This window comes from Bos grunniens, chromosome 20 (genome assembly GCF_055505025.1).
Source record: "Bos grunniens cultivar Pamir isolate PY7600 chromosome 20, Bosgru_T2T1.0, whole genome shotgun sequence".
NCBI classification, from domain to species: Eukaryota; Metazoa; Chordata; class Mammalia; order Artiodactyla; family Bovidae; genus Bos; species Bos grunniens.
This window is the reverse complement of record NC_141184.1, coordinates 63,499,885-63,521,367: the sequence shown is the minus strand read 5'-3', so window position 1 is coordinate 63,521,367 and position 21,483 is coordinate 63,499,885. Positions and strand designations below refer to the sequence as shown.

The following is a 21,483-nucleotide window of genomic DNA, read 5'->3' as shown; positions in this document are numbered from 1 at the left end:
TCCTCCTGGTTTATGGATGAGACCGCTGAGTTCTTCCGTTCATTTCTGTGCTGATACTGACCAGGCACCTCAGGCAGGAGTTCATGTTTTTAGGTCACAGGTCCTTTTGAGATTCTGACGAAAGTTAGAATGCTCTAGTTATAAAACTCCACATGCACAGAAGATTTTGCACAGTTTTGCAGGGTTCATGGAGCCCTCATCCCCAAAGCCCACCCAAGGACCTCTGGTTAAGAATGCCCATCCTAAAGGACATTCCCTAAGAGGAGTTCGCAATCAGGCACAGTGAGCTGGACCCTCTGGAGCCTGAGAAGGGCTTCTGGGGCATTTACTATGGGGCTGATGGGGTTCCAGGCACACTGAGGGGAGCTGTGAATACCAGAAGGGAGGGTGGGGTACAGCCCTGGCTTTCAGTTTAGTTGGAAAGACATGACTGCACAAGAAGAAAGACAATGTGAAGTTCAAGGTGATTATGCCAAGCCCAAAGAAGGGCTGGCATTCTTCACTGCAGTTCAGTGAGCTAAGCCGTCATGGGAGGGCCAAGAAAGTTGGGAGGTGACAGCTGAGCCTAGCAGGAACCTGGCCTGAGCTTGGCAGAAAGAACAGAACTCTGGACAGGGGGATCTTGGTGATTATTTGGGGAAGGAGGGGAGAAAGGAGAGACAAGAAAAGTCGTTAAAGGACATTAAAGGAAAAAAAAATTCTGGATGCTAAGAAATGAATCCCAGCCCCACCCTTCCCAGAAAAAGGAAAAACGCTTAACAGAGTGATAACCTTTGTGGTCATTTTATAATATGTCTTCACTGAGCAATTAATTATTTTAATATAATGCTAGATAATTGTGCTTTAAAGAAACAATTATGTTTACAATTACCAAAAAAATCAATTTATTTAATATATATTAATTTAGATAGTCTAGTAACAGGACCTAGAGCTTCTCCCATGGCTCAGCTGGTAGGGCTACAGTTCATGGGGTTACAAAGAGTTGGACATGACTGAACGTGCGAGCACGTGTGCGTGCCTCACACACACACATACAACAGAACCTAACGTAAAATTGCATGTGTACATCTGTCAGTTTATCTCTGAGACTCTGTGCAGAACCTCATGTGCAGATTATGTCATAAGTCTAACTTTGAGACTCTATGAAAATGGTGCATGCTAAGTCACTTCAGTCGTGTCCAACTCTTTGCAACCCCACCAGGCTCCTCTGTCCATAGGATTCTCCAGGCAAGAATACTGGAGTGGGTTGCCATGCCCTCCTCCAGGGAATCCTCCCAGCCCAGGGATCGAACCCTTATCTCTTACATCTCCTGCATTGGCAGACGGGTTCTTTACCACGAGTGCCACCTGGGAAGCCCTCCTGTGAACATAGATTTGAGCCAAATGACCCTCCCGCCTACCCTCCACCCAGAAACACGCTGTCACGGCGTGGCTGGAGGTCTGTGCAGGAAAAAGTGGGGGAAATAGAAGTGTGGGTTTGGATGCTTTGGGGAAGGTTCTGGAGTCCCACCGAGTTTCCTCCTTTGCCCTGTAGGGGGAGCTGCTGCAGTTTTGAGGGAAGTACTCAGAGTCCCAGGAAAGTGAAGGGCAGGGGACTCTGGATGTGGGAGAAACTGGAGGCTGAAAGAGTCGCCAAGAAATAGTCAAAGAGGGACAGATGCAAAGAGAGGCTGGTCAAGGGCTCCAAGAAGGGAGGATCATCCCGCCCTATGGCCTGGGGGAAATGATGGAGAGAGGAATCCTGGTTTTACTGGAGGGCTGGCAATGGCTGCCTCACAGACAGAACCAGAATCCACAGGGTATGAAAGGCGAAAACAAGCTCAGCATGAGTTTGTCCTCTGGTGGGAGGCAGGGAGGCTCTCCACATAAGGCATCTCAACTGCTTCTTCCCAGTCAGTGTCCTAATAGTTCCTTATAATACAATTGCCGCAGAGAGGCTCCTCTGCTCGCCTGGCGCTGTTTTGACTGAAGGGTGTTCAGATTCAGAGGAGTACTTTTTTCTCCAGCTGTTTGCTTTGCCCACAACATGGCACCGTAACGTTGAGACTTGGGTTCTTTAATTAATCGAGGGATTTTGGCAACTCCAAGGCAAGATATTGTTGTTTAGCCACTAACTCATGCTAAGAAAGTGTTAATTGCTCAGTCGTGTATGACTCTTTGCAACCCCATGGACTATAGCCCGCCAGGCTGCTCTGTCCATGGGATTTCCCAGATAAGAATACTGGAATGGGTTGTCATTTCCTTCTCCAGAGGATCTTCCCCACTCAGGGATCAAACCCACATCTCTTGCATTGCAGGCAAATTCTTTACCACTGAGTCATCAGGGCAGTCCCAAGGCAAGATGCCTTGTAGATATATGCAGAATGTTTTAATAACAATTAAACATATGAATCATCGAAAAAGCAAGAGAGTACCAGAAAAACATCTATTTCTGCTTTATTGACTATGCCAAAGCCTTTGACTGTGTGGATCACAATAAACTGTGGAAAATTCTGAAAGAGATGGGAATACCAGACCACCTGACCTGCCTCTTGAGAAACCTATATGCAAGTCAGGAAGCAACAGTTAGAACCGGACATGGAACAACAAACTGGTTCCAAATAGGAAAAGGAGTACGTCAAGGCTGTATATTCTCACCCTGCTTATTTAACTTCTATGCAGAGTACATCATGAGAAACGCTGGGCTGGAAGAAGCACAAGCTGGAATCAAGATTGCCGGGAGAAATATCAATCACCTCAGATATGCAGATGACACCACCCTTATGGCAGAAAGAGAAGAGGAACTAAAAAGCCTCTTGATGAAAGTGAAAGTGGAGAGTGAAAAAGTTGGCTTAAAGCTCAACATTCAGAAAACTAAGATCATGGCATCTGGTCCCATCACTTCATGGGAAATAGATGGGGAAACAGTGGAAACAGTGGCTGACTTTGTATTTTGGGGGGCTCCAAAATCACTGCAGATGGTGATTGCAGCCATGAAATTAAAAGATGCTTACTCCTTGGAAGGAAAGTTATGACCAACCTAGATAGCATATTCAAAAGCAGAGACATTACTTTGCCAAGAAAGGTCCGTCTAGTCAAGGCTATGGTTTTTCCAGTGGTCATGTATGGATGTGAGAGTTGGACTGTGAAGAAAGCTGAGTGCCAAAGAATTGATGCTTTTGAACTGTGGTGCTGAAGAAGACTCTTGAGAGTCCCTTGGACTGCAAGGAGATCCAACCAGTCCATCCTAAAGGAGATCAGCCCTGGGTGTTCATTGGAAGGACCAATGCTAAGGCTGAAACTCCAGTACTTTGGCCGCCTCATGCAAAGAGCTGACTCATTGGAAAAGACCCTGATGCTGGGAGGGATTGGGGGCAGGAAGAGAAGGGGACGACAGAGGATGAGGTGGCTGGATGGCATCACCGACTCGATGGATGTGAATTTGAGTGAACTCCGGGAGTTGGTGATGGACAGGGAGGCCTGGTGTGCTGCGATTCATGGGGGTCGCAAAGAGTTGGACACGACTGAGCGACTGAACTGAACTGAAACATATGAAAGTGAATAATGGAAAACAAAGCTAAGAATGAATCTGTAAGATTAGGTGGAGACAGAAATAGGGAAATGTACTGGCTGGGATGGACTTTGGTCTTTTAGAATAGCAGGAATAAACATAGAAATAAACTTATGTGGAAGTAGAAGGAAGTGTGAGGTCAGATACCTGTTTTCCACAGTGGTCCTGGGCCCTAGAAGTTTCAGAAATCTACTTTGTCACTGTCTGGGTTAGTGAAATGATTTCTTAAGCAAATAAAGCAGCTTCCTGCTTCTGAGTGTAATTTCTTTGCATAACAATGAGCTTACTAAACAGACTCAGAATTTATTGCAAGATCCTTTAACCCATTAAAAAAAAAAAGATTGAAAACATACCATGAATCTGATTTCCCATGTTTAGACAAAGCTACATATGATTGCTTTTAAAGAATAATAGCAGCATAAATTAGCCCTATTTTCATTTGAAAGAACTCCTTGCAGTGGGATGGGACCAGGGACTAGTTCTGCCCAATAAAATATGAGTCATGTGCTCTTAGCAGATACCAGATCCGCAGTTGTCATGATCTTGAATTTCCCAGCCTTCAGACTGTGAGAAATAAATGTTTGTTGTTTAGAAGCCACCCTGTTTAAGGGATTTTTATCATAGCAGCCCAAACAGACTAAGACAATGGCCACTGGCATTATTTCAAGTTTTTCACTATTATTTACAATGCTGCAGTTGACATCTTTTGTGCTTAGACCTGAGTTTGCGGATGAGTTTGGAGAGTTTCTCTCAGTTCTCAGCAGTATAACAAAAAAAATAGAATTGCTCGAAATACAGATTTTCAGTTCTGCTTGATATTGCTAAATGATTCTTGAAGAGGCTGGACCAGTTTATACTGGGGACAGCTATTTTTTGAGCTTACATCTGATGGTCATAACTTTGCCCTGTGTCCTAATACAACGTTATGCATTTCACCTTTAGACATCTAAACCAACCACTCTTATTCTGGATCCTTGTGTTTTACATTTTAGGCTTTAAATTTTTTTAAAAAGAGATACATGCATTGTAAAAAAAAAAATAAAACAATCATAAAAGTATGAAGAACTAGGTAATAATCACCTGAAATCCTACCATTTGAAGAAAACCACCACTTTTATTTTGGTGAATGTCCTTCCAAACGTTTCTGATGGAAATGGATCTGTGTGTGATGTTGCATAAATGGAACCAGACTATGCTAGCTTATTGCCTGTCTTTTTACTCAATGATCTCTTCTGAATACCTTTAGAGAGCTTTCCAAATCTATAAATCTCCTCTGATTTCCCTTCCTTTCCTTCCCCGGGGTTGCTTTGAGGTCAAAAGATGAGAGGAAGGGAAGGGAGAAGAGAGAACTAACAGCAGCAAAGCGAAAGTTGCTCAGTCGTGTCCGACTCTTTGTGACCCCACGGACTATACAGTCCATGGAGTTCTCCAGGCCACAATACTGGAGTGGGTAGCCTTTCCCTTCTCCAGGGGATCTTCCCAACCCAGGGATCAAACCTAGGTCTCTTGCATTGCGGGTGGATTCTTTACCAGCTGAGCCACCAGGGAAGCAACAGTAGCAAAGGGCTTAGTATATGCTCTATCTGATTTCCCCAGTCATCCTGAGAGGCAGGTGCTGCTGCCCATTGTACAGATGGGGAAATGAAGGTCATGACAACAGAGGGTGATGGAGTCAGCAATCAGCAAGGTCTCTGCTTATTCTGCTTGGTTTGGTTCATCTACTCACCTTCTCCCATTTCCCTCTGGGCTTCCCATAGTCCTCTGAGGATGCAACAAGTGATGGGGATTTGAAGACCCAGAAGATGTGATGCCCAAGTCTCACCACAGTCCTGGTAACTCTTGGGGAGAACATGAAAATCTGCCCCACTGAGGTAGGTGTCTACCTTCTGTCTTCCTGAAGGCACTCAGAGGCAGTTGATCTGGAATCAGCTTAGAAGGGAGGGTGAAGGGACCTGCCTTGGGGAGCAGGGGAGAGAAGCAGCCAGATCCTTAAAGAGGGTTCCAGTTTCTCCCAGATTGGGAGAGGAAAAGGGAGGGTCAAGGAACAAGGGAGGCAGGGATTTGATCGCTAGTACATGTCACGTCTGTGGCCAGTGGGAAGGAGACTGGTGAGTGCCTCTCTGAGTCCCAGGAGTGCCCCAAGGACTGTGATGACTGGGGTCAGCTGTGGCTTCCTGTAGCCTCAGGACACTGGTAAAGGAGGAAACCACCAGGGTCCAAGGACATGGCCTCCTCCCCACCCCCTGCCATTTAGCACCGCATAAGCCAGGTTTCCTGTAGGCTCTCAGGATTAGGTGAGGAAGCGCCCTAATTTTTTTGAAGTGAAAATTTTTATTGAAGTATAGTTGATTTACAATACTGTATTAGTTTCAGGTCTGCAACAAAGTGATTCTGTTGTATATTTTTTTCAGATTATTTTCCATTATACGTTATTATAATATGTTGAGTATAGATCCTATGCTACCTGGTAAATTGTAGCCTATCTGTTTTATGTATAGTCATTTGGATATGTTAATCTCATAGTCCTAATTTGTCCATTGCTCCTCCTCCTCTCTCCTTTGGTAAGCCTAAATTTGTTTCCTATGTCTAGGAAACTGTTTCTGTTTTGTATATGGATTCATTTGTATTATCTTTCAGATTCCACAGTCTTTCTCTGTCTGACTTACTGGACCATCCATGTTGTAGCAGATGACAGTATTTCTTTCTTACGGCTGAGTAATATTCCATTGTATGTAGATGACCACATCGTCATATGTATGCCGTGCCTGTTGATAGCAATTTGGGTTGCTTTCATGTCTTGGCTGTGGTAAACAGTGCTGCATGACACTGGGGTGCATGTGTCATTTTTAATTAGAGTTTTAAAAAATCTTTTCCTGATATATACCCAAGTGTGGGATTGCTGGATCAGATGATAACTCTATTTTTAGTTTTTAAGGAACCTCCATACTGGTCTCCATAGTAGCTTCACTTCATAGTAGCTTCACACTTCCAACCAACAGTGTAAGTGGAGGCTAAATTTTATTTGGGAGAAATAGAGGGATGGGACATTCCTTGAATTTCACGTTGTGGCCTAAACTTCAGGGCTGACGATATGGGCGTGTGAGCCATGCAGTCACCCAGGGCCTCACACCTACAAGAGCCCCCCACATAGTTTAAGGCTCTGCTCTCACCATCTGGAACCTCTTGATTTCTGAACAAGGAGCCCCACATTGTCATTTTGCACTCGTGTATGAATTAGTAGCCAGTCCTGCAAAAATTCATGCCCCTGCATCCCCATGTAGCAGAAGTTTCCAAATCTTACATCTTTAGCAGAAATCCTCACTGAGGGCTGGAGCAATGAGAGGATGCTACCCATGGGTCAGACCCACTGCCTGCCGCATGCACCATCCCTGCATCGTGCTTTCTGCACTGTTTTATTTCTGTAAGCAATGCTTGTTCACCAAAGGGTTGGCTACATCTAAAACAGAGCTAGATATAAACATAGTAAGTATTATTATAAAACTAAATGTGAAAACCATGGTGGTGCGTAGACATGGAAGCTGAGATGAAAGTGAATCTGCTGTGGGGTGGGGGCGTGGGGGGCATTTTGGGGTGGATTTCGATGCAGCAAGCTTGCAAGTGCCAGGGAGGCCTGGGTGGTAACATATGCATCCACCCCAAGCGTCCCAGCTTGCTCCCAGTGTGAGCCTGGCCTGATGCTGACACTTTGGAGCGTTTCTCCCTGCAGAGTTCCCTCTCATTCTTTGTCCTTTAATTTGCACTGATCTTCAGAAGTTACACATCAATGTGGAGTCTTCGTGTGTGTTTGAAACTGAACACTCCACTTTTGAAGCTGTCAGATTTTGATGTTTATGAAGTCCCTGCAGTTGGTTCCCAGATTCTTGGGGCTTATATGACTTTTTTATGGAGCGAGGACACTTTCTCTCCCAACGTTCTGAAATTCACACTGCTCCCGCCTGAGGCTTCCAGAAGCCTCTGCAAACACCTGAGTGTATGTAGATACTGGGCAGAGAGGCTTGGGATGAGAGCTTTGGGTCAGCGGGTATGACCAGGAGCTGGGGGACCGGGGCCCAGGGTCCCTTTAACACAGACATCTCTATACCTCTTCTCATTCACCCCTCTTCCCTACAGTCTCCTTGCTCCTTAATTAACACAGACACTGCTGCCTCTGTGTTCTTACAGGCAGCGTTAATCACTTGCCAAGTCTGTACTCAGACACGCACCAAAGTGCTCAGAAGAGGGAAATGTTGTCAGTACCTTCAGGCCACGTTTTATTAAGTGCTTTCTGTGTTCCAGGCACTGCTATAAGCATGTCTCACGGTTGATTCTGTTAAACCCTCAAAACTACCTAATGCAGCAGGCAGAGGCGAAAAATGAGACACTAACGAGATTGACACAAGCTAGCAAGTAGCAGAGTCAGAATTCAAAACCCAGCTGAACCCACCAGTAAGACCCCACACATGCTACCCAGCAAGCAGGTTCAAAGAAGAGGCTAATTATAACAAAACCTCCAGAGTAAGGGCATCAGCTGACACCCATTGAGAAGTTGGGGGTCTTTGGGAATGAGTGAGGCCGTGACATTGTACAGGAGACAGGGATCAAGACCATCCACATGGAAAAGAAATGCAAAAAAGCAAAATGGCTGTCTGGGGAGGCCTTACAAATAGTTGTGAAAAGAAGAGAAGCGAAAAGCAAAGGAGAAAAGGAAAGATATAAGCATCTGAATGCAGAGTTCCAAAGAATAGCAAGAGGAGATAAGAAAGCCTTCCTCAGCAATCAGTGCAAAGAAATAGAGGAAAACAACAGAATGGGAAAGACTAGAGATCTCTTCAAGAAAATTAGAGATACCAAGGGAACATTTCATGCAAAGATGGGCTCGATAAAGGACAGAAATGGTATGGACCTAACAGAAGCAGAAGATATTAAGAAGAGATGGCAAGAATACACAGAAGAACTGTACAAAAAGGATCTTCACGACCCAGATAATCACGATGGTGTGATCACTGACCTAGAGCCAGACATCCTGGAATATGAAGTCAAGTGGGCCTTAGAAAGCATCACTACGAAAAAGCTAGTGGAGGTGATGGAATTCCAGTTAAGCTATTTCAAATCCTAAAAGATGATGCTGTGAAAGTGCTGCACTCAATATGCCAGCAAATTTGGAAAACTCAGGAGTGGCCACAGGACTGGAAAAGGTCAGTTTTCATTCCAGTCCCAAAGAAAGGCAATGCCAAAGAATGTTCAAACTACTGCACAATTGCACTCATCTCACATGCTAGTAACTGCTAAGTCACTTCAGTCGTATCCGACTCTGTGCGACCCCATAGATGGCAGCCCACCAGGCTCTGCCGTCCCTGGGATTCTCCAGGCAAGAACACTGGAGTGGGTTGCCATTTCCTTCTCCAGTGCATGAAAGTGAAAAGTAAAAGTGAAGTCGCTCAGTCACGTCAGACTCTTTGCGACCCCATGGACTGAAGCCTACCAGGCTCCTCCGTCCATGGGATTTTCCAGGCAAGAGTACTGAAGTGGGTTGCCATTGCCTTCTCCACACGCTAGTAAAGTAATGCTCAAAATTCTCCAAGCCAGGCTTCAGCAATATGTGAACTGTGAACTTCCAGATGTTCAGGCTGGTTTTAGAAAAGGCAGAGGAACCAGAGATCAAATTGCCAACATCCGCTGGATCATGGAAAAAGCAAGAGAGTTGCAGAAAAACATCTATTTCTGCTTTATTGACTATACCAAAGCCTTTGACTGTGTGGATCATAATAAGCTGTGGAAAATTCTGAAAGAGATGGGAATACCAGACCACCTGACCTGCCTCTTGAGAAACGTATATGCAGGTCAGGAAGCAACAGTTAGAACTGGACATGGAACAACACACTGGTTCCAAATAGGAAAAGGAGTACGTCAAGGCTGTATATTCTCACCCTGCTTATTTAACTTCTATGCAGAGTACATCGTGAGAAACACTGGGCTGGAAGAAGCACAAGCTGGAATCAAAATTGCTGGGAGAAGTATCAATAACCTCAGATATGCAGATGATACCACCCTTATGGCAGAAAGTGAAGAGGAACTAAAGAGCCTCTTGATGAAAGTGAAAGAGGAGAGTGAAAAAGTTGGCTTAAAGCTCAACATTCAGAAAACTAAGATCATGGCATCTGGTCGCATCACTTCATGAGAAGTAGATGGGGAAACAATGGAAGCAGTATCAGACTTTATTTTTTTGGGCTCAAAAATCACTGCAGATGGTGACTGCAGCCATGAAATTAAAAGACGCTTACTCCTTTGAAGGAAAGTTTTGACCAACCTAGATAGCATATTAAAAAGCAGAGACTACTTTGCCAAGAAAGGTCCGTCTAGTCAAGGCTATGGTTTTTCCAGTGGTCATGTATGGATGTGAGAGTTGGACTGTGAAGAAAGCTGAGTGCCGAAGAATTGATGCTTTTGAACTGTGGTGTTGGAGAAGACTCTTGAGAGTCCCTTGGACTTACAACCAGTCCATCCTAAAGGAGATCAGCCCTGGGATTTCTTTGGAAGGACTGATGCCGAAGCTGAAACTCCAATACTTTGGCCACCTTGTGCGAAGAGTTGACTCATTGGAAAAGACCCTGATGCTGGGAGGGATTGGGGGCAGGAGGAGAAGGGGATGACAGAGGATGAGATGGCTGGATGGCATCACTGACTCGATGGATGTGAGTTTGAGTGAACTCCGGGAGTTGGTGATGGACAGGGAGGCCTGGCGTGCTGCAGTTTATGGGGTCGCAAAGAGTTGGACACGACTGAGTGACTGAACTGAACTGAACTGAGGCCAGGAGGCAGCAGCCTCATTGGAGAGATAGTAGCACCAAGCACAGGAGAGGCACTGGCCCTCTTACACCCCCAGGCAGTGGCCAGATAAGGATGGGGCTCCCTGTGGAGGCCATGCCAGAGACCCAGGTGAGCGGTCAGTGACAAGGGGCCATTCTGAGCACTGCCCAATGTGGGTCACTCAGCTTGTCTTCAGGTTTAACCTACCCAAGGGCACTGGGGCAGCCTCTCCAGGAGAAGGTGCTATCACCTCTAAACAGAGCAGGTTTAATGAAAGACCTGGTCCAGAGGAGGCTTGAGGGAAACTGGGAGGAGAGCCTGTTCTGCTTTGTGCCCCAGTGATGGAGAAGAAGGCAGCGGGAAGAGTCTTTGCTCCAGGTCATAGAAAGAGCTGTCAGAGCTAAACAGAGGGGTGGTCTCATCCAGTGAACAGAGGGAGCATCAGGGTGAAACTCATGAAATTGCCTTGGAGCTAAGTCAAAGAAGAAGGATATTGGTAATTGCACTTGTTAATTCTAATTTAATGCGGCTAGCAGCAGAGTGAACCGTGAAATTCCAGATGTTTCCTAAAGGAAATCAGTCCTGCAGTGGAAGGACTGATGCTGAAGCTGAAACTCCAATACTTTGGCCATCTGATGCAAAGAACTGACTCATTGGAAAAGACCCTGAGGCTGGGAAAGATCGAAGGCAGGAGGAGAAGGGGACGACAGAGGATGAGATGGTTGGATGGCATCACCGACTCAATGGACATGAGTTTGAGCAAGTTCCCGGAGTTGATGATGATGGGGAGGCCTGGTGTGCTGCAGTCCATGGGGTCACAAAGAGTCAGACACGACTGAGCGAGCTGCTCAGGGAGGACAGAGGTCATATCAGTCCTGAGGTGTTCAAGAGAGCCTTGAGCCCAGAGGAAGGAATTTGCTGTAGCGGAAGCATTTCTCTGGACAGGTGCTTCAGGCCAAGACCAGTGTCCTGTATCATCCGAATCCTGGGCTGAGCTGGTGTGACCTGGGCACAAGCGTTACGTCGACATACAGGCAGTGGTGGCCAGGCTGGCTGGGTCAGCCGAACATCACAGGCACCCATGGGCTGGGTGACCATGGGAGGCTTCTTAGAGGTGGTGGACCTTGAGCCAGTCCTTCAAGGACGGGTGGTAATTAACACAGTTGTAGAGAAAAGAAGAAAGTGAGAGCTGAAGAAATCTACAATTCTACAGGTATTTTAAAACAAAAAGTCACAAAACACAATAGACACCATGATTCCTTTTTTGTTAAAAACTTGTACGAATATACACATATGCATGCAGACACTTGTATCTATTCAAAGGATGATATATGGTGGTTTAGTCTCTAAGTCATGTCTGACTCTTGTGACCCCCAGGATTGTCACCGGCCAGGCTCCTCTGTCCTCTGTCTTTGGAATTTCCCAGGCAAGACTACTGGAGTGGGTTACCATTTCCTTCTCCAAGTGATCTTCCTGACCTGGGGATCGAATCTGGGTCTCCTGCATTGCAGGCAGGTTCTTTACCAACTGAGCCACCAGGGAAGCCCCAGGACGATATAAGGAAGAATATTTATGAAAATGTTAGCTATGTTATCATTGGGCATTACTTTCTTCTTTGTATTTACCTGTGTTTTCTAACTGTTCAGCAGTAAGCATGTATTACTATGTAACGTGGCTTAGAGGGTAAAGAATATAGACTGCCTGAAGTCCTGTTGGCGTGTAGATACTCCGTAAGTTGCTACCTGCTATTCTGTGAGTTAGAATTCTTCCTAGGTGTTACCGGGGTAATGAACTCCACAGGATTTCCGAGGCTCCTAGGATACAGAACAGAATGGTTTTCGAGCACACACACTGAAGGCTTGCTTGAGGCCATCTCCTCACCTTGCTGGTTAGTGGAATGGGATAATGGTGGTGCCTACATCTGGCGCTCTTTCTGAGCACTCCAAAAATGTTGCTATTGGCTTCTCTGTCTCTGTAGCTCTCTCTCTCTCTTACATACACACCTACTCTCTCTTACTCAAACACTGCTCTCAATTATCCACATGAAGGTAGTATAGATGAACCAGGGCTTCTCAGCCTTCAGTGTGCACATAAAAATCCTGGAAATTTTGTTAAAATGCAGGTTCTGCCTCAGGAGGGCTGAGCTGGAGCCCGAGACTCTACATTTCTAATGAGCTCCAGATGATATCCCGCTGCTGATCCGTGGACCACCCTTTGAGATGTGAAGGTGAGGACAAGTTCATGCCCTTTTTGGACATCCTAGAACAAACGCTCTCCAGTGGATTCAGATATTACCTGTCACGTGGACTCCTCTTGGGCAGTATTGCATCATCCTGTTCCTCTGGAAACATAAATACCTACTTCTGTGTGTGAGACTCTGTGCTGGATTTTCTGGGACATCAAAGTCTCTGTTGTACGGCAGGGCCTCTGTCTTAGGAGCTTATACTCAACACCTAAACATGAAAATGTAGGCAGCCAGTCAAAGGACCTATTCTGAGTGCTAAAGGAGGGCTGTAGGCGGTGACTGAGAGGGAGACTCCAGAGTCTATTCGAAATTCTGTAGAGAACTTCAGTCCGCATACTTCCTTTGAAACGTTGAGGAGTAACACATGCTCCAGATGCAGGGCTGCATTAATGAGTCTTCAGTTTTAATGTGAGAGTCGTGTCTCTGTGTATAAATATATGCTCCCATAGGATTCGTGAGGTTGTGGTGTATTGTTTTCGTAGTTACCAGTCTTCCTCATTCCTCGTTAGTGGGGGAGCCGGGGGAGGAGATATGGAAGTCATCTGGAACATAAATACACAGGCTTGCGGCCATACCACACCACTGACTCCATTGTTTAAGGAACATGTTTGTTTCATTTGGCTGCATTTTGTGGGGCTTTCAGCTCCTGCTTTATTCCATTTGAAAATTATTATTTGCTATGGAAACAGTGATGTCAAATTGGTACAGGTGGGGCTGGGGGCATGAATAAATACAAAATAGTTCATCACAGGGGGCTCGAGTTATTATTGGGTCTAGGAGGTGCCCATTTGTGCAGGCCAGCCCTCACAGGCCCCGTGTTTTGGAAGCAGCAGTCTGCCAGGCGGGGGCGGGGTGTGGGCAACTCGCTTGGAAGAGAGTGTCCATTTTGGTTTTTATTATTTTAATTGAGATATAGTTAGTCCTACAGCACTATGTTAGTTTCTAGTATACAGCAAGTGATTCAGTTATATATATATATATGCTCCTGCTAAGTCACTTCAGTTGTGTCCGACTCTGTGCGACCCCATAGATGGCAACCCACCAGGCTCCCCCGTCCCTGGGATTCTCCAGGCAAGAACACTGGGGTGGGTTGCCATTTCCTCCTCCAATGCATGAAAAGTGAAAAGTGAAAGTGAAGTCATTCAGTCGTGTCCGACCCTCAGCAACCCCATGGACGGCAGCCCACCAGGCTCCTCCGTCCATGGGATTTTCCAGCCAAGAGTACTGGAGTGGGGTGCCATTGCCTTCTCCATTTATATATATATATACACACACACAAAATATTTTCTTTTTCATATTCTTTGCCATTATAAGTTATTACAAGATATTGAATATAATTGCCTGTGCTATACTATAGAAACTTAAAATGTTTGTCTGTTTTATATATTAGTCTGTATCTGCTAATCCCAAACTCCTAAATCAGCCTTCCAGCCTTTCCCCTTTGTAACCATAAGTTTGTTTTCTATGTCTGTGAGTCTGTATCTGTTTTGTAAATACGTTGATTTGTATTATTTTTTAGATTCCACATCTAAGTGATATCATATGGTATTTGTCTTTCTCTGTTTGACTTACTTCACTCAGTATGATTCTCTCTAGGTCCAAGAAAGTGTCTGTTTTTGAAGAGCACAAGTGTCTTAGAATACAGAGCCATGCTGCAACAGGACGTGATCTGCCCACAGACCATGTGGGGAGGAAGGGAAAGGGGACCTCAAGAGGCACATTGACAACGTGATCAAATGTTAGGATGTTTTCTTGAGTGGTTGTTGCCTTAGGAAGCAAGAGCTCTTTTTGGAGATAAGGAATTTCTAATCAGGTGGGAACACTTTGAGATGGCAAGTCTGAAATGGGTCTCTCTGGGGGTGCTTGGACTTGAGCAGACCTGAAGCTGCTGGGAACTGCCTTGGGGCCCAGAGAGACTCTCCAGAGCTGGTCCACAGGGAGGAGGCTGTAACAAGATTTCCAGCAATATCGACTCTTTTTTATCAGGTGCTGAAGTGGCAACCCATTCCAGTATTCTTGCCTGGAAAATTCTATGGACAGAGGAGCCTGGTGGGCTACAGTCCATGGGGTCACGAAGAGTCAGACATGAGTGATCCACTGGCCCAAGTATGTTCCCAGTGTTATATGCTTTGATTCTTCCAATAGACCTTATGGCCCGGATAGTAACGTTGTGTCCAGCTCACAAATGTGGAAACTGAGACCTAGCAGGGCCAAGAGCTTGACAAAGGTCATAAGAGAATAATTGAGAAAGATGAGCCCATTCTGATTCCAGAATCTGCTTTCCTGTTCTATGTCCTTAAAGACTGAACCACAACCCTAGAGGTGGAATGTAATCTGCCAGAAGTGTTTCCTTTCACTAGACCCACAAAACTCACAAAGCCTTGTCCTGGACAGAGCATCCATCAGATTGGGGCCCAGGGAGACCTGGAGGGTGACCAAGCTCTGTCTGCCGCTTTTCACCTGGTGAAGGTGGTGCAATCGTAGCCCCAGGGCTATGCTCAGACACCCCTGAACCACTCACAGAGCTCCTACCGGGGCTCCAAGCCTGTACCGAGCCTCACAGCGACAGTGAGAGGCCCAGGCTACCCCCTGGGCAGATAGAGGAGACAGAGCAGGGATAGTTTTGGAGGTTTACCCAAAGTCATTCAGCCAGTAAGGGGCCGAACCTTTGGGTACAGAAGTTGGCCCTTGACTGCTGTGCTCTGCTGACTGCAGGCCAGAGGCCTGGCAACTGCTGTGTGACAGGGCCCCCCAAGGACCAGGATATGATCAGGGCAGGGTTAGAGGCCCCTCAGACTATTGCCTTTGACAAGGCTGAGGGCGAAGTGAGGCCAGAAGAACCTTCAGCTAAATTTGCAACGATTTAACCACACATGTTCCAAACAACCCAATTAAAAAATGGGCTGCACTGCTGCTAAGTCACTTCAATCGTGTCCGACTCTGTGCGACCCCATAGACGGCAGCCCACCAGGCTTCCTGTCCCTGGGATTCTCCAGGCAAGAACACTGGAGTGGGTTGCCATTTCCTTCTCCAATGCAGGAAAGTGAAAAGTGAAAGTGAAGTCGCTCAGTCCTGTCTGACTCTTAGTGACGCCATGGACTGCAGTCCACCAGGCTCCTCCATCCATGGGATTTTCCAGGCAAGAGTACTGGAATGGGTTGCCATTGGGCAGAAGACCTAAAAAGACGTTTCTCCGAAGAAGACAGACGGATGGCCAAAGGCACGTGAAAAGATGCTCAACATTGCTAATTATGAGAGAAATGTATATCAAAATGACAATGAGGTATCACCTCACAGTGATCAGAATGGCCATTATCAAAAAGTCTACAAATAACAAATGCTGGAGAGGGTGTGGAAAAAGGGAACCTTCCTACACTGTTGGTGGGAATATAAGTTGGTACAGCCACTATGGAGAACAGTATGGGATTTCTTTATAAGCTAAAAGAGTTACCATATGATTCATCAACTGCACTTCTGGGCATACATCCAGAAAAGACAATGACTCTAATTGGAAAAGATACATGCACCCCAAGGTTTTTTGAAGCACTATTTACAGTAGACAAGATATGGAAGCAACCTGCTGCTGCTGCTGCTGCTAAGTTGCTTCAGTCGTGTCCGACTCTGTGCGACCCCATAGACAGCAGCCCACCGGGCTTCCCCGTCCCTGGGATTCTCCAGGCAAGAACACTGGAGTGGGTTGCCATTTCCTTCTCCAGTGCATGAAAGTGAAAAGTGAAAGTGAAGTCGCTCAGTCGTGTCCGACTCCTAGTGACCCCATGGACTACAGCCCATCAGGCCCCTCCGTCCATGGGATTTTCCAGGCAAGAGTACTGGAGTGGGTAATGTCCATCAACAGGTGAATAATAAATAAGAGGAGGTGTGTGTGTGTGTGTGTGTGTGTGTGTGTGTGTATATATGTAATGGAATATTACTTAGACATAAAAAATAATGAAATAATGACATTTGTGGCAACATGGATGGACCTAGAGATTATCATAGTAAGTAAGTCAAAGTTATGGTTTCCCAGTGGTCATGTATGGATATGTGAGTTGGACTATAAAGAAAGCTGAACGCCAGAGAATTGATGCTTTTGAACTGCGGTGTTGGAGAAGACTCTTGAGAGTCCCTTGGACTGCAAGGAGATCAAACCAGTCAATCCTAAAGGAAATCAGTCCTGAATATTCATTGGAAGGACTAATGCTGAAGCTGAAACTCCAATACTTTGGCCCCCTGATGTAAGTAACTGACTCCTTGGAAAAGACCCTGATGCCGGAAAAGATCAAAGGCAGGAGGAGAAGGGGACGACAGAGGATGAGGTGGTTGGATGGCATCACTGACTCGATGGACATGAGTTTGTGCAAACTCTGGGAGTTGGTAATGGACAGGAAAGACTGGTATGCTGCAGTCCATGGGGTCACAAAGAGTCGGACACAACTGAGTGACTGAACTGACACTGAAATCAGAGAAAGACAAATATCATATGATATCACTTATATACGGAATCTAAAAAAAATGATACAAATGAACTTATTTACAAAACAGAAACAGACTCATAGACCTAGATAACAAACTATGGCTATCCAGGGGAAAGGGCAGGAGAGGGATAAATTAGAAGCTTGAAGTTGACAGATACATACTACTATATGTAAAATAGATAAACAGCAAGGTCCTACTATATTTCCCAGGAAGTTAAAATGGAAAAGAATCTGAAGAAGAATATATATCTCTGTGTGTGTGTGTATATATATACATACGTACATATACATGTATGTATATGCAAAAGTGAAAGTGTTAGTTGCTCAGTCTTGTCCAACTTTTGCGACCCCATGGACTGTAGCCCTCCAGGCTCCTCTGTCCATGGAATTTTCCAGGCAAGAACACTGGAGTGGGTAGCCAATCCCTTCTCCAGGGACTCTTCCTGATCCAGGGATCGAACCCGGGTCTCCTGCATTGTAGGAGGATTCTTTACCATCTGAGCCACCAGGGAAGCCCCATATATGTAAATAACTAAATCATTTTGTGTACACCAGAAATGAACACAACTGTATATCAGCTGTACTTCAATAAAACAAATAAATGGCTGCACATGCTTCGTCCTTCTCCAGGGCCATGGCCTCCCTCTCAGCACCCAGAGCCTTTTTCCTGACCTGTGGCCTCCCAGGAGGGGTTGCTGCTGCTCCATCCACCTGCGCACATGTTCCACGGGTATTGCTGAGTGATTCCCATATTCCAAACTCTGAGCCTTTCGAGGAGGGGCTGGCAGGGCCCTGTGAGCTAGGCCCCAGCTTGCGGGTCAAGGTTGGTGAGGATGAGACTACATCATAAATGCCGACTTTGCCCTTACTCTGCATCCTCTATGTCTACCTGTAGGAATTGAAAACTCAGAGAAGACAAAAAGAAAAAAAAAAATTCCCAGCAGAAAGCATAAATGAAAAAGCCACCCTCCAGTTCTAACGGCATCTGGATGTGACAGGGAAAGGCGCTTGGACCCCACAAGCCAGGGCAGTATCTGGATAAGCTGTGCAGCCTGGTAAGGATGGTGTGTTTGGGAACGGTGCTTTGCAAACTCTGAAGTGACACTTGAGTGTGGGTTGCTTGTTTTAATGACATAAAATACACGTCTTAGAAAAATATCCAAGAAATGAAGCTCAGGAACTGGGGCAAATTAAAAGTGAAATTTGCAATTATGTAAGCCATTCAGGGGGCTTCCCAGGTGGCTTAGTGGTAAAGAACTCACCTGCCACTGCGGGAGAAATGGGTTTGATCCCCAGAGAAGGAAATGGCAACCCACTCCAGTATTCTTGCCTGGAAAATCCCATGGACAGAGGAGGCTGGCGGGCTACAGTCCACGGAGTCGCAGAAGAGTTGGACATGACTTAGCGACTAAACAGCAAGAAGCCATCCAGGGACCCCAAATCAAACAATGCCTTAATGTTTCGCAGGTCCAGTTTCTAGATTTCCTTTTGAGTTATTTCTTTCCAGAAGGTGTATCCATCTCCCTACTGTTCTCTGCCACCACTTTTCTTCTCCACCCCCACCCAGGGCTGTGACATATGTCTGTGCAGGTTGTTCCCAGCACAGCTGCGGGCCATGCGGGGAGGCGTTACATCAAAGTCTGCATGAGTCAGACCATCGATTCTTAAACTCAGCTGCACACCGGACTCACTTGGGGGACTGTAAACATTATTGATGTCTTGGTCCCGCCTCCTCTGATTTAACTGGTCTAGGTGCAGTCTGGGCACTGGGATTTTTAGGCTGCTCAGGAGATTCTAATATGCAGCCATGTATGAGGACCACTGAGTTAGACTAGCTAAGAATGGCATCCCTTGAGGATGTGTGCAGTACAACCTGCTAACCCTTCCTCTCGGCGCTGCTTGCCCCCAGACGTGATCTGCAATGACCCGAACTCGCTAGTGGGAGAGACCACAGGATATACACACCTTTCTGCCTTTTGAGTCATGTGTTCCCTCGGGCTGGGATTGAGGTTAAGGAAAGTGTGGGTACTGATCTCTGAGCCTTTGAAGACTCTCTTACACTTCCTGCATCCTTCTGAGGGACAAGGGAGAGGCAGGGGTCTAATCCTGCTGAAAACTGGGAGTTTTTCAAGCCTGGTTTTGGAGGCTGCCCAACTCCGGTGCTCTGCCCAGGGTGAGCATGCTGTTTTGATCACCTGGCGGAGAGAGTGATTTAGGTCCTCAGAAGAATCTGGCTTATTTCCCCTGGTACCTAGGTCATTCCCTGATTATAAATCAACCACTGTTAGCAGCTGCATTTCGCTCTCCCAGGCCACAAGGGAACTGTGCAGTCTTTACTGAATTAGCAACTTAATTGCACTAAATATAGCTCTAATGCCCACAAAGAAGTTATGGCAGCTCCCAAAGGTGTCTGGCTTCCCACCCTCTCCCCTTACCAACCTCCTCTCCAAACTCAAGGAGCAGGTTAAACTCTGAACAGTTCAAACTTGCTAAATCACAAGCTCCTGGAATGAACACACTTTGTTTTGCATATGTCATTATCACCAGCTCCTGCCATCTGAATTTAATGTCACCATTTCCACAACAAATAATGTCCTTCAAGGGGGACACAGGGGGAGACCAAAATTCCCACAAAAACCCAGAGGAATGAGACAAATATGTGATACAAGCAAATCCACGGAGTCGAGGTTCAGTCAAAAAAGCTCGCCTGTTTTACAGCCTGGATGCTCTGTAACTCACTGAAGCTCCCCGCCAGTGACTGCATCTGTCCTTCTAAACTTACAAGTTGAACTTCTTTGGCTGAAACCTTGCATCTGGCATGTATATTTATACTTGGCATTTCAGAATTAATATTTTTGGTTCAGCAGAGGGATCTAAAAGAAGCAGTTTCTGAAAAGTTCCAAATTCCTGAGCAGATGTTTGAATCTGACTGGAGTGAGTGAGAGAGAGAGAAACCAAGTATGGAAGAGGCTGAGTCATTACCCAGCATCTGTTCTACTCTTTTCCCTTTGCAGTGGAAAACAGTATGTTTTTTAATTTTAACTTTTTAACACCAAAAACATTTTGTATTGGTGTACAGTCGATTAACATTGTTGAATTGTTGAAACAATCACCAAAGTTTCAGGTGAACAACAGTAATTTTTAAAAATTACATTTCCCAGAGGTCCTTGCAAGACCAAATTCTGGTCAAAGAATTAAAATTGGAAGTATGACATGGAACTTCCAGAAACTCTTGAAAAGAATCAAGTCAGATAGGAAGTGTATCCTTTTACCTTTTCTTTTTCTCCTTCCTTCTCGACTGTAGACGTAACACTGGAGCTTCAGTAGCCATCATGGACCGTGAGATGCCTTTGAAGAGGAAAGCCAGGTGCTGAACGAAGAAGGCAGAAAAATAGGCCACTGATGATGTAATACAAAGGATAAGCCCTGTATTGTTACTATCCATCTCGGGATTTATTATATGTGAGAAAGAAATAAGTTTATTTGGGGTTTTTATTTATATGAAAACAAGGCTAGTCCAAATTGATAGCGAAGGATAGGGTAAAACTAATAGAAAAGTCATTTCTTATACCATGTCAGTACATTTTTGCCCATGTTAGTCCATCTGCTAAAGTGAATAACTTGATTTGAGAGCTTGGACATGACTCTTGTGTTCAGCAAGCTTAAGCCACGTGCCTAAGGTTACGCAGCTTACTGATTGAATGGCAGAGGCGCTACGCCTTTACGTAAGTCTGCTCTCTCTGTCGGAGGAGCATGAGTCAGTAAATACAACTCTGTAGGGTTTGCAGTTTTTCATCAACAATATTATGTTTAAGCCTCAGTAGGCTGTGCAGGTCAGCTCTGGCCTGAATCCATCCCAAGCCCAATGAGCTGGGGAGACATTTGTTTACCCCAAAGATGCTGAACCTGCTTGGAATCTACTGGACTCTGTAAGGCTTCTGTGTGTTTCTCTTTCATCCAGCCCCCACCTATGATGCCCCTGTGTGAATGGTAATAGACTCTGTATAATGGGACTGTTGAAATTCTGCAGAAAGTTGCCTTTGCTTAGAGGATTTCAGTTACAGGTGGTTCCATGCACAAGGTGGGTTGCCCTCCTACAACTGGCCTTTGAAATCCAGCCAGTTACTATGTTAACAATGTAGCGTGAGAGAGCCTTCAACAACTGACATGGCTAATCGGCAGCATGAGATATGTCAACCCATCAAAATGAAAGAGAAGGAAGAGGAAAGCCTTTTTGTTTATTTGGGCCATTCTGGTTCAGTGAGTGTGGGTGATGATGAAATTTATTCAAGAGAACTTTAAGTCACGCCCAGGAAATACCAATGAGGGGACAAGCTGTCTGCTTTTCTCTCCATACCCCAAACAGTCTGTTTTCCTACTGTGGAGCAGAGCTGGGAGGGCAGTGC

At 45.6% G+C, this 21,483-nt stretch overlaps 1 long non-coding RNA gene across 1 annotated transcript; it reads left to right on the top strand.

Moving 5' to 3' along the window:
• Positions 1–5,305: 5,305 nt before the first annotated feature.
• Positions 5,306–12,730, top strand: LOC147350520 (uncharacterized). The gene is made up of 2 exons (XR_015148961.1): positions 5,306–5,421; positions 12,480–12,730. It is a non-coding gene; the product is annotated as an uncharacterized LOC147350520 (long non-coding RNA).
• The last annotated feature ends 8,753 nt before the right edge of the window (positions 12,731–21,483 follow it).